The sequence below is a fragment of the Macaca fascicularis genome, chromosome 12 (genome assembly GCF_037993035.2).
Source record: "Macaca fascicularis isolate 582-1 chromosome 12, T2T-MFA8v1.1".
NCBI classification, from domain to species: domain Eukaryota; kingdom Metazoa; phylum Chordata; class Mammalia; order Primates; family Cercopithecidae; genus Macaca; species Macaca fascicularis.
In genome coordinates, this window is record NC_088386.1 from 51,894,463 (window position 1) to 51,920,563 (window position 26,101).

General features: G+C 39.4%; 1 protein-coding gene and 2 non-coding genes across 4 annotated transcripts in view; 2 read left to right on the forward strand and 1 right to left on the reverse strand.

Annotated features, from left to right (window-relative positions):
* Positions 1 to 103, reverse strand: LOC123568195 (small nucleolar RNA U13). Its single transcript, XR_006691412.1, has one exon. It is a non-coding gene; the product is annotated as a small nucleolar RNA U13 (small nucleolar RNA).
* Positions 104 to 9,157: 9,054 nt separating this feature from the next.
* Positions 9,158 to 26,101, forward strand: part of GPD2 (glycerol-3-phosphate dehydrogenase 2) — a 168,126-nt gene continuing 151,182 nt past the window's right edge. Inside the window, exons 1-2 of one of the 2 annotated variants that reach the window (XM_045367096.3) lie at positions 9,180 to 9,298; positions 10,205 to 10,295. The gene's annotated coding sequence lies outside the window, so the exon portion shown is untranslated. Of the gene's footprint in view, positions 9,299 to 10,204; positions 10,296 to 26,101 lie in introns of both variants that reach the window. The other variant, XM_045367095.3, reaches the window with a different exon arrangement.
* On the forward strand, positions 15,090 to 15,193 carry LOC123568183 (small nucleolar RNA U13). The gene has a single exon (XR_006691402.1). It is a non-coding gene; the product is annotated as a small nucleolar RNA U13 (small nucleolar RNA).

Below are 26,101 nucleotides of genomic sequence, written 5' to 3' on the forward strand. Positions count from 1 at the left end.
TTTCAGACAGGCAGTGTGTGACACCATAACAAAGTTTAGGGGCAGCACATCTCACACATGTGGCTGAATACTCAGTCATCATGCTTATAAACTACAGAAGGGTCTGAATGAGTTTCTAGAGTAATTCCTAGTCTAAAGGTTTACAGTTCTATTTTCATGACTATTTTAGGAGCTAGAAGCATTAAATGTAATTAATGGTTGTGAAGAGCTGCAGACACAGGCATAACAAAGCAAGGAGGACACAAAACCTCAGAGAGGCAATAACGTACTTTTATTTTCACATTCAGTCCTATAAATATCATTGCAAAATCTGTATATTTGTTTTGGCACATAATATATTTACTAGTAATCTTAGCTTTGTGAATTTTCTGATTTGCTCTTTTTAAAAAAGATTACCGTATTTTTTCTAGAGACGGGGTCTTGCTGTGTTGCCTAGGTTGATCTTGAACTCCTAGGCTCAAGCAATCCTCCCATCTCACCTAAATAAGGTACCTTGATAGGAGCTTCCAGGTTTAACTTTGGTTGAACCATTAACACATTTATCTTTATTTTTTAGTTTTACTCATGTATGGCAAAGTACTGCTGCATTACACAGTCATATACTATTTCACTCTGTTTTGCTCCTTCGGGTTAATGACCACCTTATCTAGATTTTATGCTTAAAAGGTAAATACTGCCATTAGTTACTTGGAGTCCTCTTCACTTTTCCCCTTTCATCAATTATATATAGAGAGAGAGAGAGATAGATAATATATATATTGTGTATATATATAGTGTGTATGTATGTATAGTTTGTGTGTGTATATATATATATACACACACAACATTTACCACAAAAGGATATTACACTGGTAAAAGGAACATCTCATTTGGTCAATTAGCAGAATGTCGTTATAACATAGACAAATTACTTCCACTTTAACGTGATTTTTTTCCCCACTTCTGAGACAAATTGTATGTTGTGGGAGAAAAATAATAGGGTTGGTGAACATAAATAATACTACATATAGTGTTTATAAGAAACTAGATGTTGTCTAACTTGAACAGCAAAATAATTACCATAAACTAGAACACTTCTAGCTAACAGAAGAAAAAACAAGGGGGTAAGTGCTTATTTAAAATCCTTCAAAAAGTAAGTAGAGGGCTGGAGTTCTGACTCCAGAGCTTATATTCTTGACAGCTTGTCTAGGCTCCATAACAAATTGTCTGTGTACTTCATTTGTATAACTTTCCAGTCACATAAGTTCTCTTTCTCTCTCTCTCTCTCTTTTTTTTTACATTTTTTTGAGATGGAGTTTCACTCTTGTCACACAGGCTGGAGTGCAATGGTGCGATCTTGGTTTACTGCAACCTCCACCTCCCAGATTCAAGCAATTCTCCTGCCTCAGCCTCCCGAGTAGCTGGGATTACAGGCCCTGCCACCCTGCCCAGCTAATTTTTTATTTTTAGTAGAGATTGGGTTTTATGATGTTGGCCAGGCTTGTCTTGAACTCCTGACCTCATGTGATCCACCCGCCTCGGCCTCCCAGAGTGCTGGGATTACAGGCATGAGCCACCGTGCCTGGCCATAAATTCTGTATATTAAACAAAGCAGCAATGAAAATTTCTAGCAGTTTTTCCGTTAGCGCCAAGTAGCTGAAAGACTTTGAACTAATAAGATGTTTTCTGCTATGACCTTAAGGGTCATTAAACCTAAAGTTATTCTTCAGAAGGGTAAGGAATGCCAAAAAATAATGGTCATTATCTGAATTTAAGATCCTGTATTACAGAAGCAATACAAATTATAAAATTAGCATTTAAAATGTTTGAATCATTGATAAGAATTCTTCCTACATAATCTTTCATGGAAAATGAAAAATGCCTAGTCAGGAAAACCAACCTCACTCAGATACGAAGTCGCTTCTTTGTGTCAGTTTACCATCCGGAGCAAAAGTGCTTGGCCACATCATTTGAGAACACTGGAAACCACGCAAAGCTTCTCTTAGTAGTATTGAGTCACAAAGATGTAGGATTTATTAGTCAGCCTTTAAAAATATCTGCAGACAACTGTATGAAAAACTTGCCACATTGTATAATCCTTAGGAGTATAGGATTTGTCCAGGAGTGGTGGCTCATGCCTGTAATCCCAGCACTTTGGGAGACCAAGGCGGGTGGATCATTTGAGGTCAGGAGTTCAAGACTAGCCTGGCCAACATGGTGAAACCCCGTCTCTAGTAAAAATACAAAAAAAATTTAGCCGGGCGTGGTGGTGCATGCCTGTAGTCCCAGTTACTTGGGAGGTTGAGGCAGGAGAATTGCTTGAACCCGGAGGTGGAGGTTGCAGTGAGCCGAGATTGTGCCACTGCACTCCAGCCTGGGTGACAGAGCGAGACTTTGTCTGAAAAAAAAAGAAAAAAGAAAAAAAGAAATACAGGATTTGTTCAGACTGCCAAGGTTTCAGTTCCATCTCCATCTTTTACCAGTTCTGTAATTTTGATGGAGGCATTTAGCCCCTCTGTCTCAGTTTTCTTCTTGGTAAAAAGGGCGTACAATTGTATGTATCTCATAGGGTTGCTGTGAGAATTAAATGGGCTAATGCACACAAAATTCTTCCACAATGTCTGGCACATAATAAGATTAGCTCAATAAATATTAACTATAATGGAACAAATGAGAACCAATATTGTAAAACCTGCTTCTAACCAGTATAAAGATGAGCAACATTTGGCTTTGGATTATCCTAAAGAAAAAACAGTAAGCAGAAAATCATACCTTTTAAAAATATGACACCAGGAGCAATGAGTGGCTCCTGCTTGTAATCTCAGCACTCTGAGAGGCTGAGACAGGTGGATTGATTAAACTCAGGAGTTTAGGAGACCAGCCTGGGTAACATAGTGAAACCCCATCTCTACAAAAAATACAAAACTTAGTCTGCCATGATGGTGTGTGCCTGCAGTCCCAGCTACTTGGGAGGCTGAGACAGGAGGATCACATGAGCCCTGGAGGTTGAGGCTGCAGTGAGCTGTAATCATGCCACTACACTCCAGCCTGGTTGACAGAGCAAGACACTGTCTGAGGATGAGTGGGGTGGGGGGAAAAGATGAGCAACGTGTTAAGAGGACAAGTAATTATAAAACTGAGAGAAGAAACTGCATGGAGCCAAAATATATTTTCCCTGAGCTTGAAAAAATGGCAACTCTTTACTTCATCAATATTCCATAACCTTTGCTTAGGCTTTTTGGAGCTATCTTGGTAGGGTGATATTGAAAGTAGTAATCAGCCAGGCGCGGTGGCTCATGCCTGCAATTCCAGCACTTTGGGAGGCCAAGGCGGGTGGATCACCTGAGGTCAGGAGTTTGAGACCAGATTGGCAAACATGGCGAAACCCCATCTTTACTAAAAACACAAAAAAATTAGCCATGTGTGGTGGTTCATTCCTGTAGTCCCAGCAACTTGGGTGGTTCATTCCTGCTGAGGCAGGAGAATCACTTGAACCCAGGGGGCAGAGGTTGCAGTGAGCCGAGATCATGCCACTGGACTCCAGCCTGGGTGTGACAGAGTGAGACTCCACCTCAAAAATAAATAAATAAATAAATAAATAAATAAATAAATAAATAAAAATAAGGCTGGGCCCGGTGGCTCACACCTGTAATCCCAGTACTTCGGGAGGCAGAGGTGGGTGGATCACCTGAGGTCGAGAGTCCAAGACCAGCCTGGACAACAAGGTGAGACCCTGTCTCTACTAAAAATACAAAATTAGCTGGGCATGGTGGTGCATGTCTGTAATCCCAGCTACTTGGGAGGCTGAGGCAGGAGAATCGCTTGAACCCAGGAGGTGGAGGTTGTAGTGAGCCAAGATCATGCCATTGCACTCCAGCCTGGGCAACAAGAGCCAAACTCTGTCTCAAATAAATAAATAAATTCCTGAATCTTTTTCCATGGGAATGTGGAAAATACGGATAAAGTGATTTATATGCTCAGTATAATTAATGAATAAACAGAAGTATTCAATTGAATTTAGTTTGCTTCAAAAATTCAGTCACTTCTGCTTAAATAACTTTAAGGTTAAATTAAGAAGAGTTGATGCAAATGCACATATCACTTGGGGACAAAGTTTGATTTTCCTTATTATTAAAGAATAGGGTCTTGATGTTATTCTCTCTCCTGCATTTAAAAATTGGAACAAATAAGGAACAAATGTCATCAATGTATTCTTATTTCAATATTCTAAGAGAAATTAGAATATTGCTTTCAGAATTGATGTTTTGAAGCACAGTGTTGTTGTTGAACATAAATAACGTATAGGTGACTATCAACCTGTTTCTCCATTCTTTAAACTGTACATAAACTGCAAGTTAAACCCAACAGTTCTGTGATAATTGTTGTGAAGCACAAGGAGAGAGAATCAATGTGAGGTCAAACATTCACATTAAAATTTAAAGAATAGGTCTATTATCTGAAAGGATTCATAATGCTTCTTATAGATATATCTAAATGTGTTTTGGTACTAAGAAGCATTTGAATCCTGAGTAGCTTAGATATTTACATGCTTTATGGAAAAGATGTGAACCAAATGATCTAAGTTACTTTCTAGCTCTGTAACTCTGTGATGCTTCAATGGCTTTTGCAGCATATTATTAATATTAGTGAATGTTATTTAAAAAGAAATAAACTTTTTACATTCAAAGTGGATGAGTTCTAAATATATTTTCAAATGTTATTGAGACTAGCATTACTTTAACAGAAACTTGCTTTTTAAATGATTATTATATCATTCCCATTTACATTTTTCAAATGGAGATGTCATCAGTTATTCCATAAATAACAATAATAGCTCTAAAAGGGATAAATAGACCTTTAATATATATTGTTAAATAAGGATATAAAATGTCTTAGAATATCTAACTCGATTCAGAAATTATATGATGAGTTAATGGGCTCCTATTTCCTCTTTCAGACAATATAATGACAACATGTGTTTTGTTTGTTTGTTTGTTTGTTTCCAGAGGTTATTGGGGTTACATAAGGTTTTTAGTGGTGATTTCTGAGATTCTGGTGCATCCATCACCCGAGCAGTATACACTGCACCATATTTGTAGTCTTTTATCCCTCACTCCCTCCCACCCTTTCCCCCCAAAGCCCCAAAGTCCATTGTATCATTTCTTTTTTTTTTTTTTTTTTTTTTTTTTTTTGAGACGGAGTCTGGCTCTGTCATCCAGGCTGGAGTGCAGTGGTGCAATCTCGGCTCACGCCAGTTCTCCTGCCTCAGCCTCCCGAGTCGCTGGGATTAAAGGCGCCCGCCACCACGCCCAGCTATTTTTTTGTATTTTTAGTAGAGACAGGGTTTCACCATGTTGGCCAGGATGGTCTCGATCTCTTGACCTCATGATTCACCCACCTCACCTCCCAAAGTGCTGGATTACAGGCGTGAGCCACCACACCCAGCCATTGTATCATTCTTACGCCTTTGTGTCCTCATAGCTTAGCTTTCACATATCAGTGAGAACATAACAATGTTTGGTTTTCCATTCCTGAGTTACTTCACTTTGAATAATAGCCTCCAGGGCCAGGCACCTTGGCTCATGCCTATAATCCCAGCACTTTGGGAGGCCGAGGAAGGTGGATTACCTGAGGTCAGGAGTTTGAGACCAGCCTGACCAACGTGGAGAAACCTTGTCTCTACTAAAAATACAAAATTAGCCAGGTGTGGTGGCTCATGCCTGTAATCCCAGCTACTCAGGAGCCTGAGGCAGGAGAATCGCTTGAACTCAGGAGGTGGAGGTTGTGGTGAGCCAAGATTGTGCCATTGCACTCCAGCCTGGGCAACAATAGCGAAACTCTGTCTCCAAAAATAAATAAATAAAATAAAATAAAATAAAATAAAGCCTCCAGTCTCATCCAGGTCCCTGCAAATGCAGTTAATTCATTCCTTTTTATCTTGAGTAGTATTCTATCATACATATACCACAGTTCTTTATCCACTTGTTGGTTGACAGGCATTTGGGTTCCACGATTTTGCAATTGCAGACAACATATGTTTTTATTAAACTGTGGAAGAGTAGAAGAAGAAGGGAAGTCTAATCCAAACTCTTTACTTTTCATTAACCATTTAGGTCATTTTTAAATATTTCTTTTCTTTTTTTGAAACCACATCTCACCTTGTCACTCAGGGTGGAGTGCAGTGGTGTGATCACAGATCTTCATAACCTTGCCTTCTGGGGCTCCAGGCATCCCCTTGCCTCAGCCTCCCGAGAAGCTAAGACTACAGGCATGAGCCATCATGCCCAGCTAGTTTTTTTTTTTTTTTTTTTTTTTTTTTTGTGGAGACAGGGTTTCACTATGTTGCCCAGGCTGACCTCAAACTCCTGGGCTCAAGCAAGGCTCCCACCTTGGCCTCCCAAAGTGCTGGGATTATAGGTGTGAGCTACCATGTCCACCTTTTAAATATTTCATTCAGAACTTTTATGTGTCACTCTTTCAGACACTGATGATACATCAGCGAACAAAACAAATATCCCTGCTCTTGTGACACTCACGTTCTAATATGGGGTGACTGACAATAGACAAAATAAATAAGACAAAATATATAGTATGCTAAATCATGATAAGTGCTGTGGATAAAAAACAAAACAAAAAAGGGGGTTAGAAAATGTTGGTGAGGAAGAGTGGTGAAGACTCATGCCTATAATCCTAGCTCTGCAGGAGGCCAGGACAGGAAGATTGCTTGAGGCCAGGAGTTCAAAACCAGCCTGGGCAACATGGTAAGACTCCTTCTCTGCAAACATTTAAAAACTTGCCAGGCAGGCCTGGCACAGTGGCTCACACCTGTAATCCCAGCACTTTGGGAGGCCGAGGTAGGTGGATCCCCTGAGGTTAGGAGTTTGAGACCAGCCTGACTAACATAGTAAAACCCTATCTCTACTAAAAATACAAAAATTAGCTGGGTGTGGTGGTGCATGCCTGTAATCCCAGCTATTTGGGAGGCTGAGGCAGGAGAATTGCTTGAACCCAGGAGAAAGAGGTTGTAGTGAGCTGAGATACAGCCACTGCACTCCAGCCCGAGTGACAGAGTGTGACTCCATCTCAAAAGAAAAAAAAAATTGCCAGCAATGTGGCACACTCCTGTAACTCCAGCTACTCGAGAGGCTGAGGTGGGAGGATTAGCTGAGCCCAGGAGGTTGAGGTCACAGAGAGCTATGATTGTGCTGCTGCACTCCAGCCTAGGTGACAGAGTGAGACTCTCTCTAAAATAAAAAAATAAATAAATAAATAGAGTGGTAAGAGAAGGCCTCACTGAGGAAGTGACATTCTAGTGAAACCTGCAAAAGGATGAAGAGTATTTCTTTTTTTTTTTTTTTTTTTTTTTGAGACGGAGTCTCGCTCTGTCGCCCAGGCTGGAGTGCAGTGGCGCGATCTCGGCTCACTGCAAGCTCCGCCTCCCGGGTTCACGCCATTCTCCTGCCTCAGCCTCCCGAGTAGCTGGGACTACAGGCGCCCACAACCGCGTCCGGCTAATTTTTTGTATTTTTAGTAGAGACGGGGTTTCACCGTGGTCTCGATCTCCTGACCTTGTGATCCACCCGCCTCGGCCTCCCAAAGTGCTGGGATTACAGGCGTGAGCCACCGCGCCTGGCAGGATGAAGAGTATTTCAAGCAGAGAGAACATCAGGTGCAAAGTTCAACGTCCTTGAGGTAAAAGGTGCTTTTTTTTTTTTTTTTTTTTTTTTTTGAGACGGAGTCTCGCTCTGTCGCCCAGGCTGGAGTGCAGTGGCGCGATCTCGGCTCACTGCAAGCTCCGCCTCCTGGGTTTACGCCATTCTCCTGCCTCAGCCTCCTGAGTAGCTGGGACTACAGGCGCCCGCCACCGCGCCCGGCTAATTTTTTGTATTTTTAGTAGAGATGAGGTTTCACCGTGGTCTCGATCTCCTGACCTTGTGATCCGCCCGCCTCGGCCTCCCAAAGTGCTGGGATTACAGGCGTGAGCCACCGCGCCCGGCCCTAAAAGGTGCTTTTTAAAGAAACAGCAAGGCCCTGTGGTTGAAATGAAGTAAAGTAGGGGGTAAGTGATAGGAGATGAGGTTAGGGAGATAGGTTGGTAGGTGGTGAAACTGTGTTTGCAAAAACTGTAACAGTGAGAGAAATCTATCATAACTGACTCCATCTTGCTTCTAACCTCACAAGCTAACTGTCCTGTCCTTGCTCTTTCCTGGGCATAGTATGGGAGGAATTTAAAGTTTAACCGTAAAGCAAGGATGATAATAATCCCTTCCCAAAACTAACCCCCTACTTGTTTGGGGACTGAAGCCATCTTTGTAAAACTAAAGCAAGGCCCCAAGGTTAGAATTATCAGAGGGCCTGAATTCTGCTAAGCTATAAGCATAGTTAAGAGATAACCAACCATTGTTCTCTAGCTTGCTTAGTGCTCAGGAGTCATGTAGCTGCAGGTCACAAGATTTGTAACTTCCCCAATTGTTCCTATAGATAATATCACTGTTATAAAACCAAGGAGTGGTCTTTGTGATTTTTTTTATTTAGTTAGTTTTTGAGACTGAGCCTCTATCGCCCAGGCTGGAGTTCAGTAGTGTGATCTCTGGTCACTACTATTGCCTCCCAGGTTCAAGGAATTCTCCTGCCTTGGCCTCCCAAGTAGCTGAGATTACAGGCATCTGCCACCACACCTGGCTAATTTTTGTATTGTTAGTAGAGATGGAGTTTCACCATGTTGGCCAGACTGGTCTCAAATTCCTGACCTCAAGTGATCCGCCCACCTTGGCCTCCCAAAGTGCTGGGATTACAGGTTTGAGCCACTGCGACCCACCTGTGATATTTTTTACTGGTAAACAGACTGAGGCTACTCAGACCTGTGACTCATACCAACAAACTGACTCAACTAGTCCCGTGACCCCACCCAGAAACTGACTCAGCATACAAAGACAGTTCCTACATGCCTATGATTTCATCTCCAACCAGTCAGCCGCATCCATTCCTTAGCCTCTGCCTGCCAAATTATACTTTTAAAACCCTAGCCTCAAAGCTCTCCAGGAGGTGGATTTGAAAAATCTCTCCCATCCTTTCACTTGGCTGCCTTACAATAATCAAATCTTTGCTGCAATACCACTGTCTCAGTGTATTGGCTTTTCTGTGCAATGAGCAAGAAGAGCCCTCTGGCAGCCATGGAAAGGATGTTGGCTTTTTCTCTGAATAATATGAGAAGCCATTAGAAGATTTTGACCAGAGAAATGGCCTAATTTTACTTCACAAGTATACTCTGGCTGCTGAGTAGAAAACAGTGAATTGGGGCAAAGAAGAAAGCAATGAGGTAAGTTAAGAATTTATTTCAATAATCCATGCAAAAGATGGAAACTGGGACCACGATGATAGGAGTGCTGATAGTGAGAGGTGTTTAGACTGGATATATTTTGCAAGTAGATATCCAAAACTGAGAAGAATTTAGGCCCAGAGAGGCTGTGGCTTGGCCAATGCAGCCTGTTATTATTGGCAGAGCTGGCAATAGATTGCAGGTCTTCCACCCAATCATATCTTCCCCAATAATCTTACCTGTATAAAAGCTGACATAATTCATCCTCTGAAATCACAATGGAAAATGAAAAATATTACTTAAATGAATGTATCAGGATGCATGATTTAAAATGAAATGAAAATATTTCAAAGTCTCCTTATAGTTTATATTACTTTATCCTAAAGTTCAAACTCATTTGCCTGACATACAGGAAAGGTAAAATTTGATTTTTTTTTTCCTGTTTACCAAAATGGTTAACATTGGACTTGATTCCTTCACTTATTCATGTTTTTTTGGTTTTTGGCTTTCTTAAGATGGCAGTATCACTCCGTGATACTGCACCCAGACTGGAATGCAGTGGCATGACTGTGACTTTATTCATGTATTTTATTCATGTATTCATGTATTTAAAAAATGATTCTTGAGTGCCTATTAAGGTTACAGGACCTGGATATTAGCTGCTACCTGACTCTGCTGAAACCTCACCTTGGCTTTACTCAGGCACTTTTGGTCACTTATTCCTTTGTAATCCTGTGGCACTGAAACGTATCTGTCATACTTATCACTCTGAATTGCATTTATTTGTTTAACTGTCTGGTTTCCTCATTAAATTAAACTAAACTGAACTATAGCAGTTTAGTTCAGGATTAAGGATTATTTATCTTTGCATTTTCAGAAGCTAGCACAGTGTCTCTCATATTGTAGGTGTTCATTGAAGAGTGATTTGATCAATTTTATTCAGAAGAATCTGTTTGGGACCACTTTCTGCTTTTTCTTTGATCTCATTCTTTTCAAGGTGAGTGATCAATAAAAAAGGATCACTGGAAAGTTACAAAATTTTATTTGATTAATACCAGTCATTAGGTAAACCCTGAGACTTTGATTATTACAATTAAACATATGCCAGGAGAGGCAAAGTCTTAATAGGCAGTGATTTCTTTTTTGTATCTTGTGTATTCCAGTTCCTGAATGAGCTACTAAAAATAAGTCAATTTATTCCTTAATTTACCAAATATTTATTGAGCACCTATTATGTTTGGATTTTCCAAACATTGTTAGTTCATGAGATGCTTTTGGTGGCATATGGGTATTTACAATTTTTCTTTATTTTACATATATTCGAGTGTAATTCATGGAAACTTTTTCTTAGGAAAATGTTATATTTTATCAAAAGTAAGTTGATTTCCTAGTCAGGCATATTGGCACATGCCTGTAGTCCCAGTTACTTGGGAGGCTGAGGTAGGAGGATTGCTTGAACCCAGGAGTTCCAGGTTGCAGTGAGCTATGATCATATCACTACTGTTCAGCCTAGGCAACAGAGACCCCATCTCTAAAAATAAAAATAAAGAATAACAAGTAAATTGATTCGAAGAAAAATGTTACATTAGGCCAGGTGCCGTGGCTCACACCTCTAATCTGAACACTTTGGGAGGCCGAGGTGGGCAGATCACGAGGTCAGGAGTTCGAGACCAGCCTGGCCAATATGGTGAAACCCCGTCTCTACTAAAAATACAAAAATTAGCTGGGCATGGTGGCACGTGCCTGTAGTCCCAGCTACTCGGGAGGCTGAGGCAGGAGAATTGCTTGAACTTGAGAGGAAGATCGAGCCACTGCACTCTAACCTGAGTGACAGAGCAAGACTCGGTCTCAAAAGGGGGGAAAACCTCACAAAAATTAGCTGGACATGTTGGCAGGCGCCTGTAATACCAGCTACGCAGCTGAGGCAGGAGAATTATTGAATCTGGGAGGCAGAGGTTGCAGTGAACCAAGATCACGACACTACACTCCAGCGTGGGTGACAGAACGAGACTCCGTCTCAAAAAAAAATGTTACATTAATTAAAAAAAAAAAAAGGACCAAAAATAGTGAGAGGTATGTATAAATATTACAAGTTTGAGAAATAATATACTATGAATTATGCGACAGCAACCAAGGGACCTCTACCCATTCTCCCTGACCAGCCAAATGGACTATGTAGGGGCCAAGGTGAAAGTTTCCCCTGGGCCTTCTGAAGGTTCACTGAAAATCACTGACATGAGGCAGATTAATAGGAGAAAAGGCATTCAAATGTATTTGACATGTATACAAGGGGAGAATCACAGCGATTACCCAAGTACCGTGGTTCCGAAGCTTTCATACCATCCTGGCATATGTTATGGGAGGGGGAAGAAGGGGAATTCTGTTGAGGGCATTATTAGGGAGAACGAGTGGATCAGAGAACAGATTAATTTGTACATTGTCTTGTGAAAGGTTCTGTTCAGGTGTGGGTTCATTCTTGGCCTTACAGGGAGGGAAAGAAAAAACAATTATTCCTTTAGATGGATATGGATTGTAGGCGGATAAAGGCTTAGGGAGAGGCTGTGGGGTGTGAAGTAGGGGGAGGTCTGGGAGGCCTGGAGGCTTCCTCAGTTCAGCATGTCAACATGCCATATTTCGGGGTACTGTTTTCTTTCCTTCTTTTTTTTTTTTTTTTTTTTTGAGATGGAGTTTCGTTCTTGTTGCCCAGGCTGGAGTGTAATGGCGCAATCTCAGCTCATCGCAACCTCCGCCTCCCGGGTTCAAGAGATTCTCCTGCCTCAGCCTCCAAGTAGCTGGGCTTACAAGCATGCCCCACCACGCCCAGCTAATTCTGTGTTTTTAGTAGAGACGAAGTTTCTCCATGTTGGTCAGTCTTGTCTCGAACTCCCAACCTTAGGTGAGCTGCCCACCTCAGCCTCCCAAAGTGCTGGGATTACAGGCATGAGCTACTATGCCCAGCCCAGGGTACTGTTCTCTAAGCTCCAACAACTGTGAAGTATGATCGCTAATAATGAAGCTTAGTTTCATAAAGAAATGGCATTTATTTTTAGTTTTAAGGAGAAAAGCTTCAACATTCCAGTTCTTCTTTTGTTGTTGATGTTGTTTCTGGTGGCTTTACGTTTGTCTGTCTGAATGACATAAAGCCTCCTTACTAATAGGTCTCATCGGGATCTCTTCCACTCCCCATATTTTCTCTTCTGGTTTTCTTCTTTTCACAGCCTCTTTTGTTTTCTTTTATAATCATCATCCTCCTTATCATCAACAAGAACAGGATTGAAGAGACAGAATGTGGTTGAGTTTGTATTTGCAAGTAGAGGAGACTGGTCTTCTACCATCTCCTTAAATTTTCACCTAAGTGTTTTTATAGTGAAAGGATTATCAAAACATATAATTTTAGGTACCAACCAAAAACTTGTAAGTGCTAATCCTGTTTTACTTACCCAAAACCATTGTCTTGTTTAAAATGAAAGGTGATGCTGACTAAAGTTACACAGCATTTTTAAGGTCTAACAAACTTTGAAACAGCTCTCTAAGTATATTTGGAATACAGAAAACTTTAGAATACACAAATGTCACTTGGTTCAAAATGTATTTTTCCCATTGGGTTTATTCCAAATCCTACTATACCTATCTGAAATAATTATTTAACTATTTAATGAAATATTTGGCATCCTAACAATTGCTCAGATTTGATTGCAAGGCGGTTATCTCTAGTCAGATTCTTTTAAGATACTAATACAATGAAATACATATCTCTATCAGATGTATTTCTTTCTCTTTTTTTTTTCTTTTTGAGGCAGGGTCTCACTCTGTGGAGTGCAGTGGCGTGATCTCGACTCACTGCAACCTCCGCCTCCTGGGTTCAAACGATTCTCCTGCCTCAGCCTCCCGAGTATTTCGGACTACAGGTGTGTGCCACTTGGCCAGGCTAATTTTTTGCATTTTTAGTACAGACAGGGTTTCACTGTGTTAGCCAGGATGGTCTCAATCTCCTGACCTCATGATCAGCTCACCTTGACCTCCCAAAGTGCTGGGATTACAGCCATAAGCCACCGCTCCTGGCCCATCAGATGTATTTCTGCCTATTTTGCATCTCTTAAAATATCAACTAGATAATGTTAAATAAAAGTGCCGTAATTTCTCCTATTTTAGTTTCAGCTGCATAATTTTACAATTTAAAAGGTTGGTCAATAGAAACTAACATGATATAAAACCAAAACTAATTTTATTTCATTTAGCATCTATTGATCATACTTTGAGCTGTTTAAATCCTTTTTGCTTCAACCTCCTATAAAGTCATTTACACATTGAAAATAGAAATTGATATATAAGAAGGAGATACCTAGAGAACTACTAAGACATCGTTTAGAGCTCATTTTTTTTCTCATTACATCTCCTGGAATGTTAGTGAATGAGTTTGATATGCCACAGGATGCTAGAAAGAATTTGAGATACAAGGCTCCTTGCTGCGTATTCACTGTAAAAGCAGTGAAGCCCAAATAATGCTCCAAAAAACAAATGGATGGGACATGTATTTTTCATGGAATGTTTTTTCCCTGTTAAATCTACTCACAGTTTCTTTATTGACAGCCTACAGAAGAGTTTATTCACAATTAATGTGCATGCAAATCATCCAGGAAACTTCTTAAACTGCGGATTCTATATAGTAGGTCTATGGTAAGGTCTGAGATTCTGCTTTTCAAATAAGTTCCCAGGTGAAGCTTTTATCGCTAATACGGGAACCACCCTTTGAGTAGCAAAGATCTAGAAAAGGTTGTTCAATATGTGTTGTCTGAGGACTACCTACATCTGAATTAGCCGAGGTGCTAGTTAGAATGCAGATCCTCTGTCCCTAAACTGTTTTTACAGAGTTGAAATCTGTATACGTACCCTTTACTCCTGTGAATAAGTATTTTATATAATCATTGCAGGTTATTTTTCCATACACTAAATTAAAAACAATGACAACTTTGCATTAAGTAGCCTGCAGTTCTGTACTTTTCCTAGGGGCAGAAAGATGTTGAGTAGATATTAGAAGAGTAGAATAAAAGGTAATAGTTGTTAGGCTTACTTGAAAATTCTGTCTGGTATGTGGATCACGGAAATGTGCATGTTAACATTTTAGGTGCTCCAACTCTTTAGAGTCTGCTAAAGAGTTGAATGAAAAAAAAAATCCCCAACCCTTATCCTTCAATCTTTTATCTTAGATTGTCCCCATAGTTCTCTTTTGAAACTACTCATCTTTATACTCTACTAACCCAAAATATGTCTTGCCTTAGAGTATGATGTAAGATCAACTTGAAGGCAATGAACTTCTTCCTGTTGATGTTTTTCCCTCATTTTTCTTTCTGCTTCTCTTCTGCGTATTCTTCAATACCCAGCTCTGGTATCCCCCTCTCCTGATTTTCCTTAAGAATGCTAAAAAGTGTTAAAAAGTATTTAAGTCAGGTGCAGGGGCTCATGCCTGTAATCCCAGAACTTCAATAGACTGAAGAGGGAGGAAGGCTTGAGCCCAGCAGTTCAAGACCAGCCTGGGCAACATAGTGAGAACCCATCTCTACAATAACAATAAAAAATTAGCCAGGCATGGTGACATGCCTGTGGTCCCAGCTACTTGGGAGGTGGAGGTGGGAGGATTGCTTGAGTACAGGAGTTTGAGTTTATAGTTAGCTATGATTGGGCCACTGCACTCTAGCCTGGATGACAGAGTGAGAAAAGTATTTAAAATGTTCATCAACTTTGACTCAATTTCACTTAAAGGATATATCCTTAAGAATCAATTTGACAAGTTATCATTTTATAGTTCATAAGTGTGATGACTGGGTTTTTATGCTCTTGTGTGTGATGCGCCTCCCTCAAACCTTGTCATGATGTTGGCACATTACCCATGTGATGTTAAAAAAGAATCAATTGGACAAGGAAACAAAGATATTCAAAGTAATGGTATCTATAATACAGATTGGAAACTGTCTTTGTAGGTTCTTGAATAGGCAGTAAGCAGAATAAATTAGCGTATGCCTTTCCATTAACATACTATGCAGGTAGGCTGGATGCGGGGTCTCACACCTGTAATCCCAGCACTTTGGGAGGCCGAGGTGGCCAGATCATGAGGTCAGGAGATCAAAACCATCCTGGCTAACACAGTGAAACCCCATCTCTACTAAAAAAACAAAAAAATTAGCCAGTCGTGGTGACAGGCACCTATAGTCCCAGCTACTCGGGAGGCTGAGGCAGGAGAATCCCACTTGAACCTGGGAGGCGAACCTGCAGTGAGCCGAGATTGTACCACTGCACTCCAGCCTGGGCTACAGAGTGGGGTTCCATCCAAAAACAAACAAACAAACAAAAAAACTACGCAGGCAGTAAAAACAAAGATATAGATTCACATTTCTTGTCACTGAATGGTGTTGTCAATATTTTGTTGAAAGAGGATTTACAGGGCATTACATTAATAATAATTCTAATATTAAAAATAAATGCCATATTTAGTTCACTGATGTGGTCTAAGTGCTTAGAATGGAAAGCTCAATAAATATTTGCTAGGTGAATGAATATGTGGAGTGCTTTATATGCCCCAGGTATTGTTGTAAGAACTGTACTTTTATCTTCTAATTTATCTTTACAGTACTCCACAGAGGTAGGTCCCATTACCCATATATTATAGATGAGGAAACTGATGCTCCGAGAGATTAAGCAGGTTGCCTAAGATCATAAAGGTAGTAAGTGATAAGACTTGATTTTGAATGATCTGATTCAAAGCCCATGTTTTCACATATTTTTGTTTTCTATTATTTTTATATAAGTTGTATATAAAATGTCTATAGCAAGTTATTAGGTTGGTGCAAAAGTAATTGCAGTTTTTGCCGTTAAAAGTAATAACACTGGTTAATTGTGACCCAAGTGGTCAGATTACAGGGGCTGGGTTTCTTTTTTCCTCTTTTTTATATATGTTTTCATGTTTCCAAAATGAACATGAGTTCTTTCTGTAATAAAATACCTACATTAAAAAGAACATTTTTGGTTAGTTTCACCACCAGTGACAAAAAGGCGTTTATGGGATTTTTCTTTCTGGAAAGAATGAATCATTCCCTTGCCATGCTATCTCAAAACACTGTTCCACATCTATTTTCTGCTCTTTTTACTCGCTTATGGTAATGATTGTTTCAATGCTGTTCTCTACAACTTGACTAAGTTGGAGAATGTATTTTATTTATCTTTGTATTTTTAGGGCTAATACAATGCCTGGAGCATCAGAAATATATATCCAAAGAGATTTATTTAATTGAAAAAGAATCTTAAAATAGTAAAATCAGTGTTTGTCATTCCATTTTTCTTTGCTCCATTCCTTGTGCAGTAAAATATTATGTGTTTGTTCCCAGGTTCTGCCAAGGCAGAGCCGATCTCCGCTGCCCTTTATCTCCTACCGCTAAGAGCAGTAGCCAGTAAGTGTAAAAAATCAAAACAAAGCACTTTCCTATCTCCCCAATGGAGTAAAAGCAGTGAAGCCCAAATAATGCTTAGTTACCAAAAGCCACGCCAGGTGGCTAATCGAAAGGGTATTGATTTTAGCCAGTAAATAGCCGTTAATATAGTTGGAACCTGGGTTGAATATGCAGCTTGGTAATTAGCTAATAAAGCAAACAAGGGCAGGAGAGAATGTGGCGCAGTTGGATAAGCAGCAGCCCATCATCCAGGAAGCTCGCCTATGTCTAATACCTTCTCATACGAAGGACTCAGGTTACCTTCAGGACTTTCCAGCCATTAAATAAGGATTAAAAAAAAAAAAAAAAAAAAAACGAGAATATGAGATATAACTAAAAGCAGTTGTAAATGTTTTGCAAATATTACATGCAATAGTAATGTTTCCTGAAGACGGATGTTGCAATTTAATAATCTTAAGTGAGGAAGTTTAATAACTATTTTAGATCATCGGGATAATGTTTAGTTGTTCTAGGATAATTATTAAACAATTCTTAGTTTGTTAAATCATCTGATATTCCAAACAAATCCATAGCTTGGTTACTTTTCATATTATCCTGCAACAGCTCAAGGACATGGTAAAGTGGTAGAGACCAGTCAGCAAAAGAGAGAAAGGAAGAAGAAAATCAGGGATAAAGGGTCAGAGAGCTAAGGAAACAGATTAAAATCAAAGGACTTAGATCAGAGATGGTAAATTTGAAGACTAGATGTGAGCTTTAGCATCCAAATGCATTATAACAGACCTGCACTATTTTTTGTTCTTGTTTTGTTGCCTTTTTAAGGTTTGACTGCTAATAATTTCTTAAAGTCAAAAAAGTATCTTACACTAAAATCCCAGATTTCCAGTTTATTTTGAAAATTCAGAGTGTTTAGTAACACTGGGCTTAATTCTCCCATGACAACAATGGACAAAAGCTTTGTACAGGCTGCTACTTTTGTTTAAGCTAAAAATTTTGATTATGAACATCTTAAAGCTTATTGTAAATTAGAAAGAAAAATATCTATTCATCTACCTCTAAATTCAATAACTTAATACATTGCTATATTTATTAAGAACAGTTTCCTATATAACGCTAGTATGAACACACTGAAAACAAAACCTGTAATTTCCTAATGCCATGTTTACTCAGTTCATATTCAAATTTCCTCATTGTTCCTAAAATGTCATTTATATTCATTTTATTATTTTTTGTTTGTTTGCTTTTCTGAATACAGGCTCTTGCCTGTCACTCAGTCTGGAGTGCAGTGGTGTAATCCTGCCTCACTATAACCTCAAGCTCCTGGGCTAAAGTGATCCTCCAGCCTCAGCCTCCTGCGGAGCTGGGATTACAGGTGCATACCACCAGAACTGGCTAATTTTTTTTATTTTACTTTTTGTAGAGACAGAGTCTCACTGTGTTGCTCAGGATCTTCTTGCTTTGATCTCCCAAAGTGCTGGGATGATAGGAATGAGCCACCATGCCTGACCTGCATTTATCTTCTTTTCAAGCCATTATTCAATTAAAACACATGCTTTGTGTTTGATTATGTCACTTAAGTCACTTTTACTTCAGATCAGACCCTCTTTCCCTTTCCTTTTCTTCTGTGACAATGTCGTTGAAGAGGCATCAGTTGTCTTGTTGACTAGAATTTATACCTAAGGGGTTAACTCAGGTTAAGTATTTGGGGCAAAAATCATCTAGAAGTGATGGTGCAGACTTTAGATTACATCCCATAAAGAGGTGGGTACTTTCTGGTTTTCTTAGCTGGTCACAAAAGGTTTGATACCAGGTTAAGGTCAAGAGCCAACCCCTGTGGATGTGACATGCTTTCTCCAATTTGCCACAGACCCCACTACTGCTTATTTGTTTTACCATAGCCTGATGAACTCACTTTACCTTACCTGTGAGGCATATGTGAAATCTGACCTAACATATATCACATACTACAGTCTGGGTGTGTAATAAAAGCATATACTCCTTGTATTAGTTTGTTTTCATACTACTGTAAAGAACTGCCCGAGTCTGGGTACCTTATAAAGGCAAGAGGTTTAATTGACTCACTGTTCAGCATGGCCAGGGAGGCCTCAGGAAACTTACAATCCTGGCAGAAGGTGAAGGGGAAGCAAGACACCTTCTTCACAAGGCAGCAGGAAGAAGTGCCCATCAAAGAGGGAAGTGCCCTTTATAAAACCATCAGATCTCATGAGAACTCACTCACTGTCATGAGAACAGCATGGGGGGAACTGTCCGCACGATTCAATTACCTTCACCTGGTCTCTCCCTTAACACATGGGAATTATAATTCAAAATGAGATTTGGGTAGGGATACAAAGCCTAACCATATCACTCCTGTATCCCTTAAACAATAGAATAGTGCCTGGTACACAAGTGGTGCTCAATAAGTACTCATTGAATGACTGATGTTAGAAACATCTAAATTAGACACACCTGGAAGGAAATAGGATGTGAGGAAGATTTTGCAACCCATGTTCCTGAACTACATGTAGCCCAGAGAAGCCTTTTGTCCTTATAGAGAGAGAGCAAACTGGAGAGGCTGGCAGCTCTAGGGAATGGTTTTTTTCTTTGAACTGGAAAGAAAGGTACGATCCCAGTGGATAAATTAAAAAAAAAAAAAAAAAGAGGAAGAATAAATTTAAGATTCTGTGGCAGTCAAAGGTTTTTGTTATGAAGGGCCTGATGCAGATTGGGCTTTCTAGAGCAGATAGTGAGATGGAATATGACACGCAGGTGATTTATTAGGATTAATACATCTAAAAGGAAGAGGGCAGAAGCAGAATCGGGCAGAGGGAGAAACTGGATTGTGATGCAGTCTCAATCTACCCCTGAGGGAGTTCTAGAGCATATGAGGCCCATCAGAGTTATTTTCCAATTATCTGGCTGAGTCTCATACCCCAGCCTCATTCAGTCACAGGATAAGAACTAACTCAGCAAAGGAATGACCTTGACTGAGGCAGCTTTCAGCGGTCCAGACAAATTCTGAAGGAGCTGGCTGCTGAAAACCACTTACTGAAGATGCTTCCAGGAGCTGGAGAAATAAGTTCTGCTTGAAAGAGGAACTGAGTGGTATAGCTATCTGTTTGCCTTGGAACCCACATTTAAAATTCTGCTCTTATCTCTAAATGAGGCTGTGGAAATAGTTACTGAAGTATTCTTTTGCTGAGAATTAGTTGACTAATTGTAAACATTCAAATTATACTATAATTTTTTTCAACTTTGTTTTAGTATTTCTTTAATTGTTAGGAGTCTCAAAAAGTGAAAAAACGGTCCAGGCATCTCTCAAATTTTACAAGACTCTGGTATTGCTTGAATGTCCCACAGGATACAAAATTGAGCCCATGTACATGGTTGTAAATTGCTGTGGCATTCTGAATTAAAAACATCCTACAAATGTCAATGATGTACTGAAGATCTAGCTCTGGAAAGATAGACTGGCATTAGTGCCAAAGGGAAATAAATGGAGAAAGCTGTATTAGTTTCCTATTGCTGTTATAACAAATTGCCACCAACTTGGTTGTTAAAGCAATGGAAATTTATTGGCTGACAGTTCTGGAGGCCTGAAGTTGAAAATCAGCATCACTAGACTGAAATCAAGGGGTCAGCAGGGCTGCACTCCTTCTGGAGACTCTAGGGAGAATCCATTCTGTGTTTCTTCCAGTTTCTGGTGGCTGCAGGCCTTTCTTGGCTTGCGTTTGCATTACTACAGTCTCTGTATTCATGATCACTCTGTCTTCTATTCTGCTGTGTGCATACAATCTTCCTATTACTTTTGTCTTTTAAGGATATGTATAATTGCATTTAGGGCCCACACCCATAATTCAGAGTAATCTCTCCATTTCAAGATACTTAATCATATCTACAACTCTTCCCCTCTCCCCACTGCTGGGCCCAATAAGGTAAAATTGACAGGTTCCACGGATCAGAATGTGAATAACTTTGAGGAGGCCATTATTCAGTCTACCACAGTGTAGCTTCTCAGTCTTTGCTTTAGCTCTCATTAGGCTGCAGACTATTTGCTTTCTACCTATTACAACAGCAGGAATCAAAAGGACACCTATGTAAAGTGAAAGGATACCCTATATCCAGGGTGGGCCTCATGATGAAAAAACTAGAATTTCAACCTCCAGCACTTTGAGACCCACTTTAGGAAGGCCACGTTTGTGAGGGCAGGACATTTGCTGTATTTCAATACTATAAGAGGACCAGGTTGACAGTGAAGAACACAATAAAAATTGCCTTGTACCACATTTGACTATTGAAAGATATTTTTTTAGAATACACATTACTCTAGATTTACTAGAAAAAAAAGTTTCTAGATGCCCTGACACCAGTTTCTAGCTATTTCTCACATGTCAAGTTATCTCATTCTCAGAAACTTAGGCTAAGAGTTAGGCAGGAAGGGAACAGGATTATTTATTTACAGCGTGGTCTAGAGAATTTTAAAATAATTGACTTCCCATTAAATTGTAAAATTTCTCCTTGATGGATGTTACATTTAACCATTCTCTCCTTTTACTTTATGCCTCCCTAAAGAGCTCTTTCAAAAATGAACTTTAATTTGTAACTGAAGGATAACAGAACAAAGATTCTCTGCTTTCCTATCTTCCATTTTCAGGCTTTATATGATGATTTTGCTGATAGAGGAGGAATGAAGGAGATTTGCTTTTCAGGCCAAGGAACAGCACCTGTTACCCTCTGGTCTATGCTCCCTGTGTGTAAAACACTTTCCTCTTGGCTTAGCAGAAATTAGGTCAATGCCTACATGTTTCAAGGCTAAGATACAACATCCTCACTTTAGAGCTAATCATGTACAGACATAAATCCTGTCTGTTGCTATTGTTGTGCTGTTTTTGCTATTCAAATTCATTCATTTTCTTTTTTTTAAATCGTGTTATAACATTATAAACAGTGGTCAAGTTTATTTTAAGCATTTACTGCTAAGATTTAAGCCATTTCCAGGTTATATAAAATGTATTCAAATTTGGGACTGACACATCTCCAGTTTCTTGGGTTATTTACCATTGGTTCAGTTACCTCTTTCACTAGGATGATAACTAAGCTTTACTCTGAAAAGCTCAATTCTTTATTTTGTTTTAGTTCCCACATCAGAACTTAATACTTATTCATGTTCTCTGCATGAGTTTCTTGGGACATTTCTGCTTACCCACACTTTCCTGCTGTTATTAAATAGGAGGCTATGTTCCAGAGACAACATTACTGAGTGTACATCATCAACATTTATAAAAGCTTGTTTTCAGTGCTGCCCTGTCCCAGGGATAAAGCGGATTCCTCTTTAGGGAAGGAATACATATTTCCTTTACCCTCAGGACCTTTAAATCTAAGTAAGTTTCTTGGTGCCACTTTATATTGATGCTTTAGACATTTATTTCAAGAATACATTCCCAGTTCTTATAAAGCAGAAATAAAACATAAAGTACCCATTTAAAAATATATTTAGTATTTTTATTTCATCTTTTCAAGGATCATATATTTTCACTTCATTCTTGATCCTAACTCTTTGAGAATCACTGACATGGAAAGATTTTCTGTTGGATATTTTGAGATGTCTATAACTCTGCTGTTAAGAATTCATGTATCAAGTAGGTGGAGATCTACCAAATGAGTGTTCTTTTCTTAAGCTCCCAAAGTGATTGGTCTGATCCTGCCCAAGGATTTAAGATTTTCTTGGACAGCAATGTTAATCTTTTAGATACTCTATGTTAGTTTTGTTTATTGGTAAGTAGTAAACTTGTAGTCTTTAATTTTTGGTTAATTTCTTACTGTTTGCAACTATTGTTAACAATGGATATGATTATGTTAGATTCATATATAACATAACTTTCTAATTCATATAAACTACTTAAACTGTACCCAAATTAAATAATATAATGAAAAAACGTGAACATGCAAAGCTTCAGAACAAAGTGTTTTGTCAGGATATGCTTGTGGTTTAGGGAAGAGAACTGACATTGGTAATAGTTCTATTGGCAACTTATATACCAGGCATTTTACATATATTATCCCACTCAATTCTGGTTTGGCCATCTGCTAGGTGTGTTGTCTTCAGCATATTACTTAACAATTTTTTACCTTAATTTCCCCATTTGGTGGAATGAAACAAAAGAAAAAAACCCAGAAAAATGAAATACTTGTATAGTTATGCTGAGGATTAAAGATTATATCACTTTGTGAAGAGTAGTGCCTGAGATAAAGTAAACACTATATGAATGTTTGATATTAACATCCTTCACTGATAAGGATACTGACGTTTTGGAAAGCTAGAGGACAAGACCATGATTGAAGAACTTGTAAGATATGACTTGAGGTCTATACCAAGCAGTTTCTCATTTTAGTCTTGGCTCCGTGTTTAGCTAATATTGTAATACCGCTGAGCTTTGGTTTCGTTTTTTATAAAATGAAAGTGTGGGGTTAACATTTATAGTCCTGTTCAATTCTAGCATTCCATACATTCTAATTCGAGCTTTGGTAACCAATGAACACTTACCTGGCTATGGGGAAAATTTGTTTTTCTCTAGAAATGGGCAAAGACTAAAACAGTTGGCTCTAGACATGTGGTGGTCATTAAAAGTACATGGTAGACTCATCATTGGAAGGTGCCCACATAGTGGGAAAAGGTCAATCCCAGAAGCTGCGTTTAAGATGTCTTAGTAGCAGGTAGCCTACTCTCCAAGTCTGGGAGGGAAAAAACTTCTTGCTCATTTTGTTACACTAGGATATAGGTGACAACCTAAATTCATCTGACAACACTACAAAAACAAGGTAAATGAATGGTGTACCAACTTAGGCTTCTGTAAGACACGAATGGGTGAAAAAGGAAAAGCTTTTCAGATTTTTGTGGCCATATGAGGATGAAAACCCATGACTGTGCTTGAGTTTTCTTAGGCACAGGAGAAAGGAGTTAGGTGGCACCAAAGGTATTTGACACCAGAAATCTGAAAGACAGTAAACATAGTTTCATTCCAAATGCTGAGTCATGTTTATGGGGAAGAAGAGAAACACTTACGACTCTCACTTCCCTGAGGTCTTGGTCTTCACTAGATTGCCTTCTGCTGAAATAATTACTTCGTGTTATAAAATTTGGTTATGGTCATTGTTTCCTTTCTCATACCCCTACTTAGTCTTCCTACACTTTTAGTTTTAAATCAGTTTATTTGTTTCATTTGGTTTTAATACTATAAGCAAAAAAGAAGCAGTAGCAAGTGTTTGTTGAGAAGGGAAGGTTTTTGTTTTTTTTAATATTGTCTGTGGAGCTAGCATAGTAATTATTGAGAGCAATTCCGAGATTAATGATTATCTCCCACTTCCCCATGAAAGTATCTTAATAATGAAAAGAAAATGCTTAGGCATATAGGAAATTGTGTTCCTGTTAGATACTCTAATCAGCAATCAAACCCTTTCAGTGGAATTCTTGTTATGTTAGGAGCAAGACAGAGGGCTAGAGATAGGGAGGCAGAAAGCTACTTAGATACTCATAAAAAGAATTGTCAAAAAAGGCTTTAAAGTGCTATGTATTAGGCAAGAAATAAAAATTTGTTTTTATATTTTATTCTCTTCAGAAAAGATTCATGGAACAAATAGGGCGTAGTATTTTATTTTATAAGTGTCTGTGAAATCTTTTTATTTTCCTTTTCTTTTCAAGATAGAGTCTCGCCCTGTCGCCCAGACTGGAGTGCAGTGGCGTGATCTCAGCTCACTGCAACCTCTGCCTCCCAGGTTCAAGCAATTCTCCCATCTCAGCCTCCCAAGTAGCTGGGACTACAGGCGTGTTCCACCAGACCTGGCTAGTTTTTGTATTTTTTAGTAGAGACGAGGTTTCACCATGGCCAGGCTGGTCTTGAACTCCTGACCTCAGGTGATCCTCCTGCCTTGGCCTGCCAAAGTGCTGGGATTACAGGCGTGAGCTAAACGTGCTCGGCCAGTGTCTGTAAAATCTTAAAATAATGATCATAAACCTCTACATTTTGAAATTAATGTTCATTAAAATTTTTTTTTAATTTCCATTTTTATTTTAGATTCGGGGGCTACATGTGCAGGTTTGTTTCAAGGGTAAATTGTGTGGTGCTGAGATTTGGGCTTCTATTGATTCCATCATCCACATACTGAATTTAGTACCCAATAGGAAGTTTTTCAGCCCCTGTACCCCTCCCTCCTTTTGGATTCCCCAGTGCCTATTGTTCCCATCTTTATGTCTGAGTGAAACCATGATTTAGCTCACACTTACAAGTGAGAACATGTGATACTTGGTTTTCTGTTCCTACATTTGTTTGCGTGGGATAACAGCCTGCAGCTGCATCCATGTTGCTGCAGCTGCATCCATGTTGCTGCAAAGTGATTTTGTTCTTTTTTAGGGCTGTGCATTTTTAAGAATTAACAACTTTGAAAATATGCTCTAAATAACTTATGCTCTAATTGCAAGTCAGCAATGTTTTATTGGAGAAAATTATCTACTATACAACAGTTTCCTATTTATTTTATTCAAGTCAATAGTTGAGATTAGATGTGTGTGAAGAGTGGGGGAGTGGGAACTATAGAGCAGAGGTACACGGTCTTGAAAAAGAAGATTCAGAGTAAATTGTGTGCTGATCAGGTGAAGCTTCCTTCCTTGTCTGTGCCCCTTGACCCGACTTCCATGCACACCTTTTTCCTTCTGCGTCCTTTCTGAATCCCACCAGATGCCAACATCCTTCTGCTGTCCTTTGGTTGCTCTGGGCCCCAAATTTGGCAAGAGGAAACATGTCCAATGCTCCTGACTTTTCTCTATCTCCAACTATGTCCTACCTCCTATTCTCAACCTCCTCCTGTATCCAAATCAGACTCAGGGGCTGATGGTCATGGGTTATTGATATAAGAACTGAATCTTACATCAGTTCTTGGCTTGTTAGTGAAACCGCCTTTGCAAAATTATGACCTAGACAGTGAAAGAGATCTGACTTAACTGACTCCATCTTGCTTCTAACCTACAAACGGTCCTTGTTCATTCCTGGGCGTAGGCTGAACTAACTTTGGGAGAAACTTAGTTTACAGTTTACAGTTTTAACAAAGATGGTAACAGCCCTTTCCCAAAGCAGACCTCCCTCTTGTCTGGGGACTAGATTGCCTTTGTAGGACTAACAGCCACAAAAGATTAGAAACTATGGTTTAGGAGTCATTCTGACCCTCCCTAAACTGCTTCTAAGATCAGTGCTTGAGATATTTTGCAGACCCTGCACTTGACAGATAAGCTGGTACCACCTAGATCAATAAACTGACTCCTCTGATCTTGTGGCCCTCCACCCAGGAACTGACTTAGTGCAAAAAGACAGCT